This window comes from Marmota marmota, unplaced genomic scaffold, assembly GCF_001458135.2.
Source record: "Marmota marmota marmota unplaced genomic scaffold, marMar, whole genome shotgun sequence".
NCBI classification, from domain to species: Eukaryota; Metazoa; Chordata; class Mammalia; order Rodentia; family Sciuridae; genus Marmota; species Marmota marmota.
In genome coordinates, this window is record NW_025999943.1 from 5,924,028 (window position 1) to 5,946,588 (window position 22,561).

Sequence of the window (22,561 nt, forward strand, 5' to 3'; positions counted from 1 at the left end):
GGAATATCAGTCCTTAAAATGTATTTTCTCTCCCTAACATGTTGGTTTTAAGAAGCTGAAAATGTACTATTGTAGATGGTTGTCAATAATGAGAGCTGAGATACTTCTGTTGGTATAAAAAGAATAGTGCAAAGAAAGGATAAACACAACAGAAGCTTAACACAGTGTGACCACATAGCATTCACAGTGTGGCTTTTAAATTCTGAGACTTTTGATTGTCTGCATGAATCTTTAGGGAGATCCTGGGGTTCACTCTCCAACCCACAGCCTTCCAGAAGGAACTGAAAATAGTAAATCACCAAGACAAATTTCTAAAACTGTTTTATTTACTTATCTAATTGCCCAAATGAGTCTGGACTCTCAAGTGAATTTGTAAACCTGTTGGCATTGCAATGGTGCCCACAGGTTAGAATCAGTGGTCCTCAACCCTAGCTGTCCATTAGAACTACATGGCAAATTCTAAAGACACCTACGCCCAGGCCCAAACAGACCAATTAAGAGCATCTCCAGGAAGTGGGGCCTTGGCAATAGGACTTTTCAAAATCACCCTGGGTAATTAGAATGTGATGTGCAGCAAGGGTTGAGAATGACTTCTTTAGCTGCAAATTACTATTATCCAACAGTGGCAAGCAATTTTCACTAGCCTACCTCCTGCCTGAGTTGGTGACACTTGATTTTATTTCCATCACACAGGAAGATAACATTTTAAGCACAAAAGGATATTTGCCACTTATTTCATGTTTCTAGATGTTAAATTATGACAAGAGCATACATCGGAGGCATTCTATTATATCACAAAATAAGCAGTGTTCTTTCTCTCATACACACACACTCACACATACCCACACACACACTGTAATGCTGGAGTCCTTGGTCTTGGTGGTGTTATGTACTGGGCAGATAACTCTTTTTCAGAAGGCCCTGTTGTTCTTTGTAAGATGTTTAGTATCATTCCTTTCACTCATCTGATGCTAGTAGTACACCCCTCCTCCTCCCACCATTTGTAACAACTGAATTCAGACAACAGAACATCATAGCAATCCAGACGTTTGCTTAAAAAAGGAGAGGTAGAAAAAAGGCAAAAGTAGGCAAACAGTAATCCTGGGGGTTAATCCATTACAGTCAAAACCGCTGTCAAGTAAAATTTCCAGTCTAGCCGTCCCTGACAGTTACTTCCTCCAGAGAATCTTTTCTCTTTCATTGTGACTGTCACTGGCTTTAAGGAATGCAACTGTCTGTAACTCAAGAAAGTGAGGTGTCAAATTAGGGGCTGTTTAGAACTCCAGGTATGGTCTGAAGACATTAAGGTGTGTGGAGTGATCAAGAGCTAAAGGTTTTCAGAATTCTACAAGACTCCTTTTCTCTCTCAGTTTTCCTTGTTCTCTTTTTAGATGATAAGTATATATGTAATTGAAAACAGTCAGGCTCTAGTCCATTTGGTGACACTCCAAAATATTTTTCATCATTAGTAATTATTTCATCTAGAAAATTCAACTGGTTAACCTTCACCTATGTGAAAAATGTTAGAAAGGTAAAAACATTCTGTGATCAATATTTCTATGCCAATGTTTTATGTGAAAACAATTTATTTCAATTACAAATGACCTTCATTTTGAGATATTAAAATTCCAAATTGAAAATATAATGTGGCAGTTTTTTTTTAAAAAAATAAATTCTCTAGAATGTATCCATAACTTAATATCACAAGAAAGCATAAGTATTCAGGGCACACTCTAAAGAGGTCAGCTGGTCCAAATTCAGTTCAAGCAAGCTCTAAAAACACCCACTGCTGGATGATCCATGATTTTTATTGTTAATTTCAAAAGTACTCTACTTTTAGGGGATGCTGCTCACTGGCTAAAAAAAAAAAAAAAAAAACTCCAGAAAGCTTTGTAAGCTTTGTAGCTATGGGGGTGGGGGGAGGGGCACCCATTAGTATATGATTTAGTTTTGAATATCTCAAAGCTTTAGGGATTAAACAAGCAAAAACTACCCTTTTCCAGTAGTTTGGAGAAATTTCTAGGATTTTCTTAAGATTTCCAACAAGAAAGTTGAACAAAGAAACGTCCCACAAATGACAAAGAAGAATTTAAATTTTCTTCTTGGTTATTGAATCTACCTTTCTTCTTTGTCTCCTGTCTTTGAACTGTATCAGGACACTTTCATTTCCTTCTAGTTCCATAAAGAATAGTGACATCTATCCAGGATTTTGATGAACTATGAGACTCATGGTTGCTTTACTTAGAATGTTCACACTGCTAGGACAGATTGGCCTAAGTTTTTTTTTTTTTAGTTAAGAATGGGAAATTTATTTTTTGTTCTGGCCCATAGTAACCATGAGTTTAAACAAATATATTTTTGTAAACGTATTTTGTTACTTCCTAAATTCAATATGTACATGTCTGAAAATTATTATTTTTCATGGTTAAACATTTCTCTGTGTATAGATTTCTTAATTGCTGCTTTTAAAAAGCATTGTTTAAGTGCCCCTTTGTAACACTAGCTTATAAGCTCACCATACAGCCATAAAATCACTAAATACAATAAAACAATATCTAAACAAAGAAATCTGTCCTCATGATCTTATCTTTTTTTTTTTTTTTTACTATCCAATTCTACATATTTAATCTTGGAATACTTGAATCTGATTCTTAAACCATTTTTTTCCTTCTGAATAAAAAATTCAAATGTAAAATAAGTTAAAAAAATGTGTACATCTCAGTTTGGGTTTTTGACCTCTGGTTTTACTAAACTCTCAGTTAAAAGCAGCGAGTCTTATGCTTTTAGGGAGGAAGGAACACAAATACCAACCATCAAAGCTAATTGACTCATGAGATAAACCTTAGTAAGATCCTTGACATTCCAGGAATATATCTGGAAACTATCTCAATTTCCAAATTCTCAAATACGGAAATGTTTAGGCCCACTGCTTCCTGGATTTCTGCTGATTCACGTTTTCGTTCATAATACCACGTTTCCCGTGTCTATTCTCAAATTATAAACGTTGCCTCCTTTCTAGCATACATCAAATTTTGTAAACTTATAGTATAATACAGTATTCTTGTTACTGCAAGTTAGATTATTTTAATTGAACTATGCAAGATCCCTGATAGAAATAGAAGTGCTAATATCCTATGAATAAGAAAGAATAATAAAAATAACAGAGTTTCAAAACCATACATTGTATCTGAGTGGGTGGGTTTTGCCCAGAGAGACCATTTTATGGTCATGAGAAATGGAAGAGCTGCTTTGAGGCAGAGGGACCAGGCCACTGGTGTATTGAGAGCTGGACTGACACATTACAGTGTCCTTCACACAGGGCCTTTACACCTGAGCAGATAGTGGACTCATGATGTGGGGCTCATTATTGTGAGCGTCTGGGAATGCAAAGAGACCTCTAAAAACAATGAAGTGAGTTTTTCCTATTCCTATTCCTCTTCCTCTCCATTCCTTTCACCCTCTTTTCCCTTCTTGAGGGTGAGGCAGCTGAAAGGTGATTAAGAGCTTGGACTTTGGAGCCAAGCTGCCTGAGTCTAAAACTTGCTCTACCAGTTACCAGCTGTTTAATCTTGGGCAAATTATTTAGTTTTTCTATGACTGAGTGTGTTCACCTATAAGACCTATCTCTCCTAGGGTTATTTTAAGAATTAGATGATTAATATACATAAACCTTTTAGTGGTGCCTAGCAGTTAGTTAATACTGGAAAAAAAGAAAACCACAAGAAAACAAAAAGGAGTTGCAATTGTCTACCAGGTACTTTGAGGTACTTTGCTAGACACTAAAAGAAAATCTCTGACGTGGGATATTCTGTGTAGATAACCAACACAGTCCACTTTATGTCACCTAAGTTCAGCCCTGATAGAGACCAACTACAGTTTCTGATTTCCAGTCTTAATTTTGTGGGAGAAAAAAAAAAGTGATTGGCCCCAACTTGCTCTGGAGATCCACCACAAATCTGAGCCTGTGTGGCCAAGAGGCCAAAGTCCTTTAGTACTTATGTGGCTTTAGGGATCCACTTTCATTGGAGGTAGCTTTTAGCAAATGGGGAGGCATGAGTCAAACAGACTCTCATAAAGTACCTGATACATTTTGCGGGGAAGGGGATAAAAGCTCCTCAAGCTGTTTATTTAAGGTGACTTAGGAAGTCTTGATGATATGGAAGACTTATAATAAATATATCGCTACCTTGTTGCTGAAGCCATATTGTTCAGTATGTGGTGCTGATTAGATATTATTTAGATATATACTTGGTTAAATTTGTGATTAAAATTATTTGTGTGTGTGTGTGTGTGTGTGTGTGTGTATATATATACACACACACACACACATATGCACATATATATTTTATATACATACACACACACACACATTTATTTATTTATTTATACTGGGAATTTATCCCAGGGGTGCTTTACCACTGAGCTATATCCCCAGCTCTATTTATTTTTTTTTATTTTGAAGCAGGATCTCATTAAGTTGCTTAGGATCTCCTCACTAAGTTGCTGAGGCTAGCCTTGAACTTGTGATCCTCCTTCCTCAATCTCTCATATTTCATTTATATTTTAAGATAACTAATTTATAAAGATTTTTAAATATTTACATGTTTTAACTCTTGATACCATAAATGCTCCAATCTAAGCTGTGGAGAAGACTCAATAACAGAAATGCATCACACAAAATACAGTCCTCTCCTAGACTTTTCTTGATTTGCTGATTAAATTTTTTCTTACAATTTTTTTATTTAAAAGACTATATATGTTTATTATGTGGGGAAAACACATTCACTTTCTAGGTCATTAGCTAGAGTAAGAAGAACTTCCTCGAATTGAATAAATCTGTTAAGCAACAAATAAAAGAAAAATGTCATTAATTTAGGTAGAGAGTTACACTAAAAGAAACCAAATGAGTAAATTTTAAATTCCTATAAAAGTTCTTTCTTCTTTAGAAATATTTTTTTTCTTCAAACCATAATTGATAGTGTCTCCTTGGAAACAATCCTAAGAGACTAGTTGAGTTACTGGAAATCATGTAATTTAAATTTAAATTATAGTAATATGTTGCCTCTTCCTATTACTGCAGACCAGTCTTGCTGGTAAACTTGAGCATCTTTCGATCACATTGTGGGCTGAATGTGACGAAAAGATGCTCCAAATTAGAAATTTGAGTCAAGAAGGGAACATGTGCATCTCAGTATAAAGTAATATGTTAATATTTTAATTCACTCATTGGTTATATTGGTCTAGGTTACTGTAGCTCTAGGTTTATGGGAAATATCCTAAGCTCCTATTATGAAACTTGGGGTGGTGTAAGGGAGGAAGTGAACTTTTTTCCTCCATGATACCCTAATACTACTTTGACTAGTGCTTAAAACAGGGTTAATAGAAAACTCATAATTCTATAACACTCCTCCTTCACCTCCTCCTTTAACTACAGTATGTAAGGCATTGTCTTAAGGATCTTTGAGAAAAAGAGTTCAACATAGAATTTACTCCCAAAGGATTCACAATTTACTAAGGGAAATCTAAACTGACATCACTATTCACCACACTGAAACACATTAATGAGGGATACAGCAACCATGTAGGACCACAAGAGACAAACTTATAGACAACAGAGATGTTCAGGCACAGAGAACTGATTGCAGAGTGTCCAGGAACATCTTACCATAAGGACCTCAGAGAGCAGAGGCAGTGACTTTCCCCCAAAGCCATACGTAACTTTAAGATATTCAGGTGGGAGGAAAGGAGGAAAGCATTCAATTACCACCTTTTTGGAAGTCTCTATCAACTCTGTTATTAATAAAATGTTTAATTTTTTTTTCTACCTAGAGACCAATATGTTTGGAAGGATGGAAGCTTAAACTTGTGGAAGGTGACACCACCCTAGCAAAGAAATCATTACTGTTAAAGCAAATTTATTATATGTGAAACATTACTTATGACAAACCAATTTTTTATTAGTATGCATTTACTTCATGACATTTTGTTTTGCATATATAATTAAATATACACAGATGACTTTTTTTTGCACAGTCATTGAAAATTTAGTGTTTACAAGCTCTTTTAAAATTTTTCTTACTTACAAAGTACATATTTTCTGTGCAGCATGCTTTATTTTATGTTGGAATTAGAAATAAAATGTTCACTGAGCTGATACTAATTTTATTTTTTGGCAATGCCCACGACTTAACAGATTTACTATTCCTGTGATTTGATTTGGAAACCCAGGAAACAGAGTAACACCTTTAAAGTGTCTTGGCGATGGAATGACAGTTGCCTAAGCCTGGCCCTCATACTTGGTGATCATTCATTATTACTTAAAATATGCAGAAGAGTTTGAAACTGAATTGGCATGGGTGATGACAAATATTTATGACATAAATATTTATTACATAAATATTTTGTGGCAAGACTATCTGGGAGTATTTATTCAGAAACTAAATGAAGATCGATTGAATGTTGCTACTCCTTCAAGTTGCCTTCCTTGTCCCAACAACAAACCAGACTTCATGTGAGGACAGAAACTCCAAGACCCTTTTCTTCTGAGCTATTTTTTTCAGTTGCTCACCAAAGCAGATTTTTCTCTTGACAACTGACCTTGAGGTTTTATTCTTTCTTTTCCTTTAATACTTGGTCATCCAGTCTCAAAAAAGTGTGAAGTGTTTCCCTAGCTATAATCTTGATTCCTTTCACTATAATTTAGCTTCATTTTTACTCCATAGTACTTTAACAATCATCTTAAAATGCCACAATAAAAATTACTACCAACTAGACATGCTTTCAATATTTTTAAGTTATATTAACATGAGAGCTAGGCAGTATCCTGGCATATCAGATTTTGAGCTTTTCTTTCTGATTCAACTTACAATAAGGTAGTTGAAAACATAAATGGAACTCACCATTAATAACCAAGAATGTTATTTTGTATTTTGAGAACATTATACCTTTAAGTTGAGACCAATATTAAAAGTTAATTCAAAAATAGCTTTTACTGCACTTTACATAAAAATGGATTCAAAGTTAAAGTAATTTTATTTAAAAAACTATAGAAAAAAAGTATATGTGATCTTTTCATCTTTTGCAAACTTTGCCTATAAATATAAGAAGGGGTTGAGAATAAGCCAGGATGATGATGATGATGACAATTTAATATATTGTAGAAATATTAAGCCTCACATCTTAGAAGGGTATTTTACACAATGACTTAGATCAAAACATTTGACTGTGTAAAGGGAGATTTTCAAATACACTAAAAAGAAAAATCAGCCAAATATTTATGAATATTGAACGTCTCTAACTACCCATTGAACTCCCATAATACTTAATTTGTATCTTTATTATGATATTTATCACTTTTTTCCTTGTTCTGTATTATTTATTTATTTTAGTTCACCTAATAGCTTGAGGACATGATAAATATTTGAATTGTCTTGAAATGCTCTTAGCACCTATCATAGAAATCAATCATTAAACAAGAATAACAAATAATGCTACTTTCATATCAGCATTCCAGAATTAATATTGACAAATTCATGTTGAGATGTAACAGATTTTTGGAAACAAATTTCCATGCATGTGGAAGTAAAAAAGAATAATGCACATTCCTGCATCAGGAAGGAGAGCAGATGACTTCAAAGCCACTAGCAGACTGCTTACTTTATCTGGGATCAAGGACCCCATGTGGATGAAAGGCAGAGGAAGTCATCCACCTTGAAAAAAAAATATTTTCTTAAAATAGAGGTTTGCTATCTAAAGCTCCTTTAATTCCTTGGGTTCTGCCCTATGAAATCATTCTCCTTGAAGTATAATCATTCCAAATCCCATAATAATAATTTGGGGAAAGATAGATTGCCATAGAAAACATGGAGTATGGTGGAGTTATGAGTCTAGCATTAGGAAGCTTTGACCTGGTTAGAAAATCCATTCATGAAAGCACTGTGGTTGGAATTGGTGGGAAACCACCCAGCTCTGTGCTTCCTAAAAGGTACTGACAGGATAGAGGGAGAGATGCCTTTCCACAGAGCTTTTCTCAGTGTGCCACAGCAAGCTATAATACCCAACGTACTTCAACTAAAGCAGGTGTTTTCGTGCATGTAAGTTTGATGTAGTTGTTTTTCGTTTGCTTGTATGTTTATATTAAGAAAAGAAAGTAGAGACCTTGGAGGAAGCTTTGCAACCTGTTCTATACTTGCTTTCCTTAGGAAAAGAAATTCATAATTTGGGTGAAGGGTGGAAATACTCAATTGTTAGTCAGTGTAATTACTCCAGACTGTCATTACACTGACCTTGTCTCTTAATTGCCTCAGATTTGGCAGCTCTAACAGGGATTGTGGTTTATCTAAATTGGTAGAAGTTTTCTTTCTTTTGAGATGTAGATGTATCTACAAATGTAAAACCTTACAATTTCAAAATATGATAAAAATTTTGCTACTTTATAAGTTTTTATTTAATTTATTTTTAAAGCTTCACTATTCTTTTGATAGTAGCTGACAGATCCAATCCTATTCCCATATGCTTTCTGCTATTTTAAAAGAAATAGTACACAATTGCCTCAGAGAAGCACCATGTGTTTCCAAAGTGTGAATCTGAAAACCGTCCATCTGGTCATGCTGGCATCTTTCTCAATTGTATGTGACTGAAAGAAATGTATTCAACATTTTGCAACACTTTGCCTGGATGAGGAACAGAATAAGGTAAAGGAGATCTTTTTATTTTTTCATTTCCAGTTCTGAAAAAATTGTTATGGTTTGGATATGAGGTGTCCCCCCAAAGCACCTGTGTTAATGGAACTATATTGAGATATGAAGAAATTAGATTATGATACTTAATCAGTCCATCCTAGTTTGAATGGATTGAGTAGTAACTACAGCAGGTGGGGCCTGGCTGGAGCAAGTGGGTCACTGGGGGTGTGCCCTGGAAGGGTGCATCTTCCTTCCTACTCTCTCTGCTTTCTGGTTACCATGAGCAGCTTCCCTCCACCACACCCTTCTGCAATGATGTTCTGCCTCACATTGGTCCCAGAGCAACTGAATTTCTGAAATTGTGAGCCCCAAATTAACTTTTCTTCCTCTAGGTTGTTCTTGTCAGGTATTTTGGTCATGATGACAAAAAGCTGACTAACACAAAAATCAAGTCTGTTTCTTTAGCCTGGAACACCTTGCCCACCCTTCTACCTAGATGGCTCCAATCACTGACCAACACTCAGACTTAGTGAATTCCTGTGCAAAACCCAGCTTGGTATTTTTCACACAACTCTATTCATTTGGTATAGAAAATGTTTATTTACTTTGATTAAAATTATTTCCTTAATATTGCCTCTCCTGTAATCTGTGAGTTCCTGAAAGGGAAGGCAAATGGGCTTCAATGCAATTCAATTCAGCACAACATCATTATAATGTTGCAGAAACTAATCTAGCGCTGTGGAGACAGTTCTGCATAAGCAGAGATATGCAAGCAAATGAAATCAACTTGCACCTTTTTCCCAATTATTAAAAATAAAGTTGGAAGTTCAAAGTTTCTTTAGTGAAGTTTTAATCATTAATTGCTTTTGTCTTACAAAATTCAGATGAATTTTCTAGATGGTTCAAATTACTGCATATGTTTCTCATGAAGATAAAGAACAGTCACTAAATTATGGATTAGGCATATGGATAGGTTCTTATATATATATTGTATATGAGCCCTCTATGTACAAGTAGGTTTATTTTTTTTAAACTTTAAGTTAAATTTATTCTAAGTGTAAAGGATTTTTTTCAGACTCTTTAGGAAGCAGATAAATTATATTGAATCATTATAGCTTCAAATATGTAACATTAATATATGTTCACATATTAAACAAATATGACCAATAACTTTATGGTAAACTAAGAGACATCTTGCCACAAAACATTAAGGGCAGAGTGATTGCCTGTGTTTTGACCACACTGAAGAATGTTAAGGTGTTGGCAGATCCAGTGTCCAGTGAAGACCCTCTTCCTGTTTTGCAGATGACCTTATTTTATCCTCACATGATGAACAGCAGAAAGAGAAAAGCAAGCTCCCCAGAGACTTTTTATACCGGTACTATTGTAGGAAGTTTCCTCCCTTTGACATAATTAGCTCCCAAAGGCCAGCTAATACTATCACACTGGGAATTAAGATGTCAACATATAAATCTGGGGGGAGGGTTGGGACACAAATATTCAATCTGTAGCAGAATATATAATTGAGTGGATTGTCAAAAGAATACTTCAGTTAAACAATCATTTTATCAGATTTTGACTAAATTGTTAATAAAAAAAATGGTTCATCAATGATATAACCTGCTTTCATCCCTGAATGGGAGGACTATCTTTACTATGGCTTTTACTAGAAACCAAATTCCCCAAGAGTAAGCACCATCTCTATTTCTTTTGAATCTCATCACAGTATCTATACTAGAATTCTTTACCAAATGAAAGCTTAGTTATGGCAGAAGAAATCAACTTGCACTCTTTTCCAATTATTAAAATTATAAATTATAAATTTATAAGTTATAAATTTAACCAATGCACAATTTAATCCACACTGGTATCTCCTGTTATCTGAACTGTCTCATATAATGGGAGTTCTTTTGCTGTCCAAACTCTGGAACTGAATTGAAATACTAACTCTCTGACCAGGGAAACATGAAAGAACGTGGATTTCAGACACTCTTTAGAGGGCTGGTGGCCTGTGTCCTGCTGAGAAAGAAACTGCCTACTCTTCAACAGAAATGAGAGAAAAGGAGTTTTTATTACAAAATTAATATACTACCAGCTTAAAAGATGTGCTAGAAGGGAGAGAAAGGAAAGAAGACCAGCTAGGAGGTGATACTAAAAAATTTCAGTTTTCATTTCTTGTTAAAGGGAAATGTTTGCTTTTCAAAAGTTTTGTTAAAATGTTGTATGTTAGAAATAAACTTGAAATCCAAATTATTCTTTGACAATATTGAATGTATTTGCTACTCTGTCCAGTTTTGAGAAAACTCTGCTAAAAGTTGTGTGATCGCCAAGTGTGTGTCATGAAAAAAACCTTCAAGATCTTTCACTTTGTCATGCCTGGGCTGAGGGCAGATGACTCACTGTATGAATTCAAGTTAAATCACTTAACCTTTTTCTCTTATTCAACCCATCTGGGAAGCTGAATACAAGCACTTCACTATGAAACAGATGGTGTGCCAAAGCTAAATTTTACCAGATTAAAAAAGAAGAAAAATGTGTTATAAGCACTAAAAGAACCAAATATGGAAAAAGACCAAGGATTAAAAGGAAAAGAGCTATAAATTGGATCAGACCTTTTTCCCTGTAAAAAATAATGTAATGCTTAAAAAATAAGTCCTGTGAGATGATTTGGAGACCAAGTTAGTAAAATGTTTCCTAAGCACCATATGTGTAAAGGTGGTCATGAATAATGGTATTTCTGGTAAGTAAAATGTTTTTCGTTGGTTCATTTACCAGCAGGCCTCAGAGAACAAATATGATTATGTTAGGGTGCTTTTACATTATCTACTTGATAACTAGGAATATTTCTTGAGATAGTTTATTGTACTCATTTGAATTGTACCTCTGATAAAATTACACCACTTGACAAAAACTTTCAACATATTTTTGGATGATTATGATTTCTAACCTATCATTGAAAAAAATATGTATATACATTGCTTTGAAGAAAGGCAAGTTATTGCCCCTTGCCAGCTTTGTATGGCTTTATTCTTACTGTATATAAATACACTAAGTTCCAGTATATTTACTGTATATGCCCATATTTATTTATTTATTTATTTTTATTTTTTTTAAATTTTTTATTGTTGGCTGTTCAAAACATTACATAGTTCTTGATATATCATATTTCACACTTTGATTCAAGTGGGTTATGAGCTCCCATTTTTACCCCATATACAGATTGCAGAATCACATCAGTTACACATCCATTGATTTACATATTGCCATACTAGTGTCTGTTGTGTTCTGCTGCCTTTCCTATCCTCTACTATCCCCCCTCCCCTCCCCTCCCCTCCTCTCTCCTCTCTCTGCCCCCTCTACTGACATTCATTTGTCCCCCTTGTATTATTTTTCCCTTTCCCCTCACTTCCTCTTGTATGTACTTTTGTATAACTCTGAGGGTCTCCTTCCATTTCCATGCAATTTCCCTTCTCTCTCCCTTTCCCTCCCACCTCTCATCCCTGTTTAATGTTAATCTTCTTCTCATGCTCTTCGACCCTACTCTGTTCTTAGTTACTCTCCTTATATCAAAGAAGACATTTGGCATTTGTTTTTTAGGGATTGGCTAGCTTCACTTAGCATAATCTGCTCTAATGCCATCCATTTCCCTGTAAATTCTATGATTTTGTCATTTTTTAATGCAGAGTAATACTCCATTGTGTATAAATGCCACATTTTTTTTATCCATTCGTCTATTGAAGGGCATCTAGGTTGGTTCCACAGTCTTGCTATTGTGAATTGTGCTGCTATGAACATCGATGTAGCAGTGTCCCTGTAGCATGCTCTTTTTAGGTCTTTAGGGAATAGACCGAGAAGGGGAATAGCTGGGTCAAATGGTGGCTCCATTCCCAGCTTTCCAAGAAATCTCCATACTGCTTTCCAAATTGGCTGCACCAATTTGCAGTCCCACCAGCAATGTACAAGTGTACCCTTTTCCCCACATCCTCGCCAGCACTTGTTGTTGTTTGACTTCATAATGGCTGCCAATCTAACTGGAGTGAGATGGTATCTTAGGGTGGTTTTGATTTGCATTTCTCTGACTTATGCCCATATTTAAATCTGTCATATTTTGTGGAAGAAAAAAGGTTCTGTTGTAGGTAAAGTAAAGGCATTTTGATGAACAACATAGAATACCACAGAAAGAAGCTGTATCTTCTTATTTCCACCAATTGTGATAAACTAGGTCAAATTAGGTTAGTATATAAGACATGTAATTTGTGGGTGACATTGGAGATGAAACCTGAGAAATTTACATTGTAAATTCCAGATGCTACAGTATGAAACCCAGACTGGACTTTGGGTCCAGGCATGGCCTCCAAGGCAAGGTTTCACTGTGGTTGAGGCAAACGGTTCCTTACAAACCCAGTGCAAATTTCCTTTGACTAATTCTTAAAATCCTATTTTAAAGCACAATAAAATATGTATATTTTTTCTATTCAAAGAGAAAGTTAATTGAAGTTGGGTCATACTCTTATTACTAAGAAATGCAGATGAAGCATGACTAAATGGCTAAGAAGCAATGAAAATTGAAAAGCAAATACTGACTTCCTTAAGAAAGGAGGGTTTCATAGTTGTCTTAGTCTAGTTTCCTTTGGAGAAAAGAGAAAAGAATTGACTTTAACTACCGCACTTAATGTCCACAAAAATGCATTCTTGGGAACCTTTATATCAATAAGTCTAATATAAATCAATTAAATGTCTTGAGACTTCCAAATCAATCCACAAATTAACAGATTTTGATATAAAAATATATCGATATACAAAATACAACCAAAAAAGAATAGTGGAGTGATCTGTGGATTGATTAATATATATTTATAGTGTGTGTGTGTGTGTGTGTGTGTAGAGACAAGCTATGTTTTCATGATTTTCTGTTGTAATAAAAATAGTTGGGAATAGATGAAAATTGAAAGTTTAAAACAGAAAATCACTGATGTGTAGAATTAAAATTTCCAAATAAAATTAGGCTTCTATTCAGTTTGATTTGAAAGAAATGGGGCTTGCATGTCAATCTTACAAGGATCCTTTTCAAAGATATGCCTGTATGCAGACCTAAAAATTTGTACTTGATTCTCAGCCTGTAAGAATTTCCTGTGGAAAGTCTCCAGTTGTACTTCCAGCAGGTCTATAATGGAAAATATCTGTAATGTGCAGGACCATCTTGTTAGCTCCTGGTACATCATACCCAGAAAGCTTCCTATTTTGTACTTTATTTAGAGACAGGGTCTCACTGAGTTGTTTAGCACCTCACTTTTTCTGAGGCTGGTTTTGAACTTGTGATCCTCCTGTCTCAGCCTCCCAAGCTGCTGGGATTACAGGCATGCACCACCGTGCCGGGCTCAAGTTCCCTCTTGAGCAGATATTTTTATATATGTTTTCAGATGAGCAAACTAAGGCACAATAAGTTTAAATTATTCCCCCAGACTCTGGTCTTTATAGCTATAAAGCCCATGCTCTTTCCACTATATTGTATTTTCTGTCAGAAAAAGGGAATTACAATAAAAAACAAATGATATATTCAGCAATAATTTTATATCTCTTAAAAGGACATAGAAAAAAATAGCATGGAATTCCTTGTCTTTACTTTTTAAATGCTTCTTACATAAAATTAAACTTCTATTTCACAGTATATTGATATTTTCATATATGTGCTGATAATAATCTTCAACCTCTAATATTACTCTTAAATCACTACCTTGCTTGAGCCTGTGAGTGCAAATTTTTGCCTAAATATATTCTCTTAATTTTTGTATGAAGAGAATGAAGCATCCTGATTTCCACTGATAAAATACTTTTAGCTTTTACTTTTTCTTTTTTTTTTTTTTTTCATTTGTGCCTCTTTTTGGAATTTGCTTTTCCCAAAGGTTCAACATTAAGAGAATTTGACTTGTTTTGAAAATTGTAATGAAAGAGCTAAACATCATACCACATGATTTATTTTCTTGCTGTAGCTTTCATAGGCAACATTTCTCAGAATCTAGACCAAATGAACTTTTTTTGAATCATTAAAGTTGTTAATAGTCTAATCTGAGCTTGACTTCTTTAGGAGCTGACCATAGAAACTGGACACAAAAACACATGCAGGAATATAAATTTTCCACCCATTTTTAGATAACAGCCTCTTAGAGCAATGGCTCTATGCCCAGCAACAATTTTAGAGATAGGTGAATTCAGTTATAGATCATGTTTTCAATCAATTTCATCCAGAGGTTTCTAAACTAGTCCTTTGAGATATTATACAAAGCAGTTTTATGGACAAATAAGTTTGGGGGAAGTTCTTGATACCACGTTGACCTCTTCAAATGTCACATTGTATGCCCATTTGCTCCTCCAATATTGACTTTGAGAGCATTTGCAGCAAATAAACTGTTTAACTTTTTTTTTTGATCATGAAACTCTTCTTCAACTTATTCACATTCTATGGAACTATTGTTTCTTAGAGCTGACATTGGAAAAGTTTGGTGTAGTCTTTTACAACTGGAAAGATTTCTATATGCTGTGTAATGTTTACAGTAGCTGACATACTTATTAATTAATGTCATAAGAGAATAAATAGAACATTTATAAATATACATGACTAAAAGAATATTTAAACATTAAAAATCTTTAACTTTGAGTTCATCAATCTAGTCAAATGTCCCTCAGAGAAAATTCATAGCATTTGACTGAGCTTTCCAATAGTACCTGATATTTGGAGTTTTGTTTTTAAATAAAATAATCTTGAGCTTTCGGGCCAATATAACACCTTCATTTCGCTGTTCTCTAGTCCGAACATGCTGAACTCTTCCATTTATTTATTTCTTTGTTTATTTATTTATTTATTTCAGTGATGCTGGGAATGAAACAAATTGAAGCCAGGACCCAGCACAGGCATGCAAATCTAGCCACATCTAGGTACCACTGAGCTACCTTCTCATCCACTCCTATGAATCTCTAAGAGTCCATCCTCCACCTCTTGAAACTTTTTTAATTTTTTTTTTGTAGGTGAACACAATACCTTTGTTTTATTTATTTATTTTTATGTGGTTCTGAGGATTAAACCCAGTGTCACACACAGGCTAGGCAAGCTGTCTACTGCTGAGCTACAACTCCAAGCCCCAAACATGCTAAACTCTTGAGAAAGCTTCATGGGCCCCTTATCATTTGACCATTGAGAACCAGGTCATTAAGGTAGATGATTGACCTCTTTTCTGCTTTCCCCTGAAACTGACTACAAGGATTCCCCCAAAAGTGTTACACATAAACAGGCCTTTATGGCTGTTGATGGTCTTAAGTTCCCATGATGATCTTAAATGTAGAGGGCTAAGATCCAACCTACTGTCCTTTACCTCTTAACTAAAGCACTTTGCTCATTTGTGGTATAGGAAATTGTGTTTATTTTAGAGATCTTATTCAAGTATCTATGCTGAGTTCCAAAAGTAGCATTAACAATCCATCTGCTTTTCTCTACACGCCTATTAGAATGGTCAAAAAAAAAAAAAAATTGCTGACATTGCCAGAGCTGGCAAAGATGTAGAGAAATGGATCTCTCATAAATTACTGGCAGGAATATGAAACAGTACAGCCAGTCTGGAAGTTTGGTTGTTTCTTGTAAAATTAAACATACACTTAAACCACATGCTCCAACAATCACACTCTGGGACTTTTTTCTGGAGAAGTGAAAATTTGTATTCACATAACGTTTCTAGATAATGTTCACTTTAATTATTATAGACCAAGACTGGAACAATCCAACCCAAATGTCCTTCAGGGAATGAAGGATAAACACACTGGAAATCCATGCCATGGGTATTATTCAGCAATAAAAGGGAACATACTATTGTTACAAATGTAGCAACATGAATGAATAGAGTTGAATTAAAAAGAAAAAGGCCAACACCCAAACATTACTCACTATGTGATTCCATCTGTTTAATATTCTTGAAGTGATAAAACTTATAGGAATGGAGAACAGATAAGTGGTTACCAGGTAGTGAAGGAGCAGGAGGAGGAACTATGTTTACCTCCAGGGAGCTCCTTCACGATGAGAGAGAAATACTGTAGACAAATCATCGAGAAGATCATATAAACATGAACATGTAACAAAGTTTCATAAACTATATTCATACATATGAAAAAAGAGAGCAGGCACATATGAAAAACTCTGAAATATATAAGGTCTGTAGTCTGGTAACTGTATTATGCCAATGTTAATTTCATGGTTTTGAAAATATGTTACAGTTATGTAAGATGTTGCCATTAGGGAAAGCTCACCAATAGGTATAGGGACCTTTCTATATTGTTTTTATAAGTTCTCGGTTGCTAATAATTATTTTAAAAATGGATTTAAAAAAAAATCTTTCAAAATTTCACCTGTTTTTAATAAGGCATGCGTGTTGGGCCATATAAAAAATTCAACTATGTAAAACAAATTATCTGACCAATAGTTCTGTCCCTACATTAAAGTTCTGTCCCTACATAAAATGTCCTGATTATTTTTCCCTCAGTAAAATTGCCTACTGTAAAACTCAGAGGTGACAGGTATTGATTTTGTGTGGTTCGTGTGTGTGTGAGTGTGTGTGGCATGTGTGTGTGTGTGTGTGTGTGTGTGTGAGAGAGAGAGAGAGAGAGAGAGAGAGAGAGAGAGAGAGAGGAAGATTAGGCCTCATAGAAAATGAAGATTATTTTCAACCTTAAGTTTAGAAAGAAGATTTTATCTAAATGTACTTTCTAAGAAAAATGGAACTTAACATGGAAGTTGGTTAGATTACAGTTTTGTGGATGGCACTTTACAAGTTATGAGGGAATTATTACTAATGTTTTTCTGGGTATGAATTCATAAGGGAAATAAAACAAAGTGGAAGGATTAAGCACTTAAATGATTTAAAAACAGTGTCAAATGAGTGTTTTTGGTTGTAGCAAATGGTGGAATTACCCGTGAAGTTCTATGAAAAATCTTCAACTTTGTTCAGATGACTGGAAGGTATAAAAACACAATGTTACAAGAAGTAAAAATGTTAGGTCATGCTTAGGATACAGCATAAAACTGAACTGGCTTCTGAAGTAACTTCTAGAAAGTCACCTCTCTATTTACCAAGTTGAGTGATCACATTTTCTTTCTTTCTTTTTTTTTTTTTTTATTGGTTGTTCAAAATATTACACAGCTCATGACATATCATCTTCCATACATTTGATTCAAGTGGGTTATGAACTCCCATTTTTTACCCCAAATACAAGTTGCAGAATCACATCGGTTACACATCCACATTTTTACATAATACCATATTAGTGACATTTTCTTTATGTAGAGCTATGGATGATTGGTTTAGTAGTAAAAAAAATACATAATTTTCTTTAAATAATGTTTGAATAATCCAAATCATGACAATTATAGTCACAACTGTTTCTCATTTTGTATGGTCTTATCCCAAGCTATCCACTGTGGTTTGTGCAATGTCACTACTTTTCTTTGGAGGTTTTGTTTCCAACCACTTGAAAATCTTCACCTGAATGTTCTAGAGGTCTTATATACTTCAATACAGTATACCAACAGAGTTCATGATTTGTTCATGTAAACTTGTTTCTTCTTCTAGAATCTCAGTCTTGGTGAACAAATGTGGCTGTCCCTCAACTGCAAGCTGAAATATTTCTGAACTCTTTTGCCCAGAACTGCATTCTGTCATCACATTCTGCTGTCTCTCTATTACAAATGTTTTCTACTGGCCATTGTAACAACCATATCCATCTGAGCACGTAAACCTTCTTGTATTAAAACCTTTATCATGTATTTTTTTAATATTAGATAAGTTTTCTGTGGCTACCATAACAAATTACAACAATTTTTTTGTGAATTAAAACTACACTATACTAAAATTGAGATCTTAGCTAGGCCACGTTACTTCCTGGAGACTCTAGGAGGGAATCTAATTTCCACTTATTTGGGTTGTTGGTACCCCATTCAGTTTCCTGTATTTGTCAATCCAAGGTCCTCATGTTCTCACTATCTGTTGGCCAGGGGCTTTCTTTCAGTGCTGAGAGGCTGCCCACATCCTCTGGTTTGTGCTCCCTTCCTCTTCTGAGCCAGCAATGGTTGGTTGAATACTTTGCACCTTGCATCTTTCTGATGCTTCTTCCATAGTTAGATCTCCCTTTGACACAGCTGAGAAAGACTTTTAACGACTCATGTAATTAGATTGGAGTAATCTAGAATAATCTATCTCAGAATTCTTAACCTTAATTACCTCTGCAAAGTATGTGTATCTTTTCTACATAAGGTAGCATATTCACAGGTTCAGGGGATTCAGACATAGGCATCTCTGGGGGCCATCACGCTGCTTTTCAGAAGCATGTTTGAGTTTTAGGAAAGCCAATGAGTAAACTTGTTATTCTCCTTCCAATTCAGGAACCAACTGGAAGAAAGAATACAAAAGACAAACTCAAGTGCATAGAAACATCAGCTTTATTACTGATAAAACTGACTGAGTAATATAACTTTTGGTGCATGGCAAATGGTCTTTTTTAACACTTCACTCCTGAATGAGATGCTTCCCTCCCCCAGTCACTGGCCAGTAAAAGCAGACAAAGAATCTTCTGTGATTTACCTGTAGTGGAGGAGTGTTTGACTGTGCATGCTCCGTTCTTTCCCTGAATTGATCTTCCTGTGGGCTTCTCTCCCTGTTCTGGAGAGGAGTATGAGATGGTTAGGATGAAAGTACAGTGGAAGTTCTCCATGGAAACGTGAAACAGGAAAAAATCCTACATCATAGTCAACCAGCTGCATCTTTCAGAGTCCAGCTCCATCTCTATTCTGGTCTCATTTCCTGCCACTGCTCTTCTTGTACTCTGCTGAACAAAGCAATGTATCCTCCCCTGCTTCACTATTTGCCATCTCCTCTACCTGAATGACCATTCCAGTCATCGTGTGATAACCTCTTACTCATCCTTTAAGAACAAATTCATATGTTTTCTCCTCTGGAGAAAGCTCCAGACTCCCTTCTCCCTTGGTCATACTTTCTCATACTATATCTACAGTTCTCATGTGGTATTTGCATTCGGAGCATAATGGGATCTCATTAAATGTCTTTGTACAAATTTCATGTTCCGAGTGAAATTCATGAATGAATTCCTTGTTACAGCCTTCCACTTGGCTGGAAGTGTTGTCTTAGCTGCTTTTCTTGCCTCAACAACTTCATACTTGATAGATAGAATGTTCTCTATAAATATTTTCTGAAAAAAATATGTAAATTAATTTAAATAATTCTGTAAAAAACAGATTATATCATTGTAGATATTTATATGACTATATTCTTTGGTTTATTAGTTCTAATTATTTAAGGAGAGTTTTGCTCTAGTAGTCTAGTTTCAGGAAATTTCTGTGATCTGACTACCAAACACCCTTTCCTAGCTCTTTGTTTGTTTTGTTTTTATTTTAAAATGAGTATAACTACATTCCTAATACTCTGCTAACATTATGTCACATTTGCTGTGTTACATATTGGTTTAATTTCTTTCTGTATAATTAAGCTATAAGCCCCCACCCTCCCAAAAATAGCAATATTGCTTTACTTAATAGTTCACACAGTGCCTACCACAGAATGGCCATTGAATGAATAAATGTTCAGTGAATGAATGAAATAATGAGAGAGTGGAATGAGACAAAAAGTAGCATTTTGTAAGTAGAGAAAACTGGGTTAAAATAATAATTCTCTAAGTTAACTATTTAGTCCCCAGGAAATCATTTGATGTCTAGTGTATATCCATCTTTCTTGGCTGGTGGAATATTGACAATTGTGTATGCAAAATACCTGGCACTAAATATTCAAAAAACATTGGCTGTAATTATATCACTTATTTTTACAATTAAAGGCTTTATGTAAAAGTTGTTAATGGAGATCTGTTACCACTATGTTTTTGTGTACCTACTAACTAGGAATGGAGCAAAATTCTAAGGTGAATATGCCATTGCTATTAGTGGAGTCAAATATCTTTGATGAAAGTATCCATAATATCCATCAAACTTACTATGAATGTCATGAGAAGAATTTAAACATTCTTAAAAAAAACACTTAAAGTCATTCAGAAAACTTTCCAAGGTTAGTGCCTCTTATACAACCCCAGAAGGCAAGCCAGGATGGTGGTTATAAGACACCTGTGGCCTTTGCAAGGCCAAGATGCCTTTGCATGCATATAACATAAGCTGAATAATTTTAAAAATAAGCCCAACCGACTTTACATTGCTTTTGCATCTGTACCCACACTAGATTTTACAATAATTTGAATTATAGTTTTAAGTAGATGATGATATGGACTTTTTATCTTCAATTATCTTGATTATTTCAAAAATAATAATTATTTTGTATCTGATATATTACGGGTTTCAAGGAAATTTTGAATCTATTGTGTTTATAAGGTAGGCAACCATGTACTATGCACTGAGGGTACATTGTCTGGATTAACCTTGTACCACCTTATAAAATAAGGTTTGTTTTCACTCTTTGCTGTTGAGGAAGCTGAGGCCTAAAACAATCTTGGCTCTCCCATGACTGTATGAATAAAAACCTGGTTGCTGTGTGGTATAAAGAAAGAATATGAATTTTTAAAAGTTTGGTTCAGTTCTCAGATGTGCAACTGGCTATGTATCCCTGCAAATCTTATATAATATTTAGTTTTCTTATCTGTGAAATGGAATGATTAATCTTACACAATTTTCAACATTTTAATGAAAGTCTTATATGTGGTGACTTAGAATATATGGATTTCAGAACTTTTAAATAGCAGGAGATTGAAGCATGGATCTGTTATGGATCTCAAGGGCCTCTTAGTATACTTTCCTATTTTTCATGTGAAAAAAAATGATGTAATGTGTAACTGAAAGATCACTCTGAAAGCTAAGAAGATGACTTGTTAAAAGGGACCCAAGGGGGAAACAACGAGATGAGTTTAAAAGGTACTTGTTAGGGTTCTGATCTGAAATGTTCCCTAAAGTTTCATGTATTCAAAGGTAAGGCTTTTAGGCAATGATTGGATCATGAGAACTTTGATCTCATAAGTGGGTTAGTCCATCTGATGGATTAATCCATTGATAGCAAAATGAACTATTGGGAATTGGAACCCAGTTGGAGGAAGGAGGTTGCTAGGGCCAGGCCTGGCAAAGATTTATCTTCCTCTCAGCCTCTTCCTGCTCTTCCTCTCCTTCCTGCCGCTGTGAGTCGAGCAGCTTTCCTCTGCCATGGCTTCCTCTGTGATGTCACACCTCACCTCAGGCTCAAAGCAACGAAACCCACTGACCATGAACTAAAAACTTTAAAACTGAGCCAAAATAAACTCCTCTCAGTTATTCTTGTCAGGTATTTTGGTCACAGCAATAAAAAGCTGACTAACAAAGTGTTTGTCACCAAGATAAAGTGATAAAGGTAAGGGAATAGGAAAGCTCGAAGAAAAGTTGCAAGTCCAGAAGGTGATCAGGCCAGATATTTCTGAGGAAGACTCAACATTGGAGAAGGGACTGAGTAAAATGAGGGAGGGAAAGGACATCACTTTGTTGGATTAGGCAGTTGCAGTGGGGATGAAGGTAAGTAGAGACACGAAGGGCACAGAGGTGAAATATTTGCCAATAGAGTCTATGTAGAAAGAAAGAAACCTTAAGGCTTCAGTAAGTACAAAAATATTAGTTCCATGACATAATAGAAATCCAGTAAAGAAGATGTTTGAAAGAATGGATAAAATTTTTAAAATCTGATTTAAAAATGAGCAAAGAACTTGAATAGATGTTTTCCCAAAGAAGATATACAAATAGTGAACAAGAAAAGGTGTTCCACATCACTATTTATTAGGGAAATGCAAATTAAACACACTGAAATATC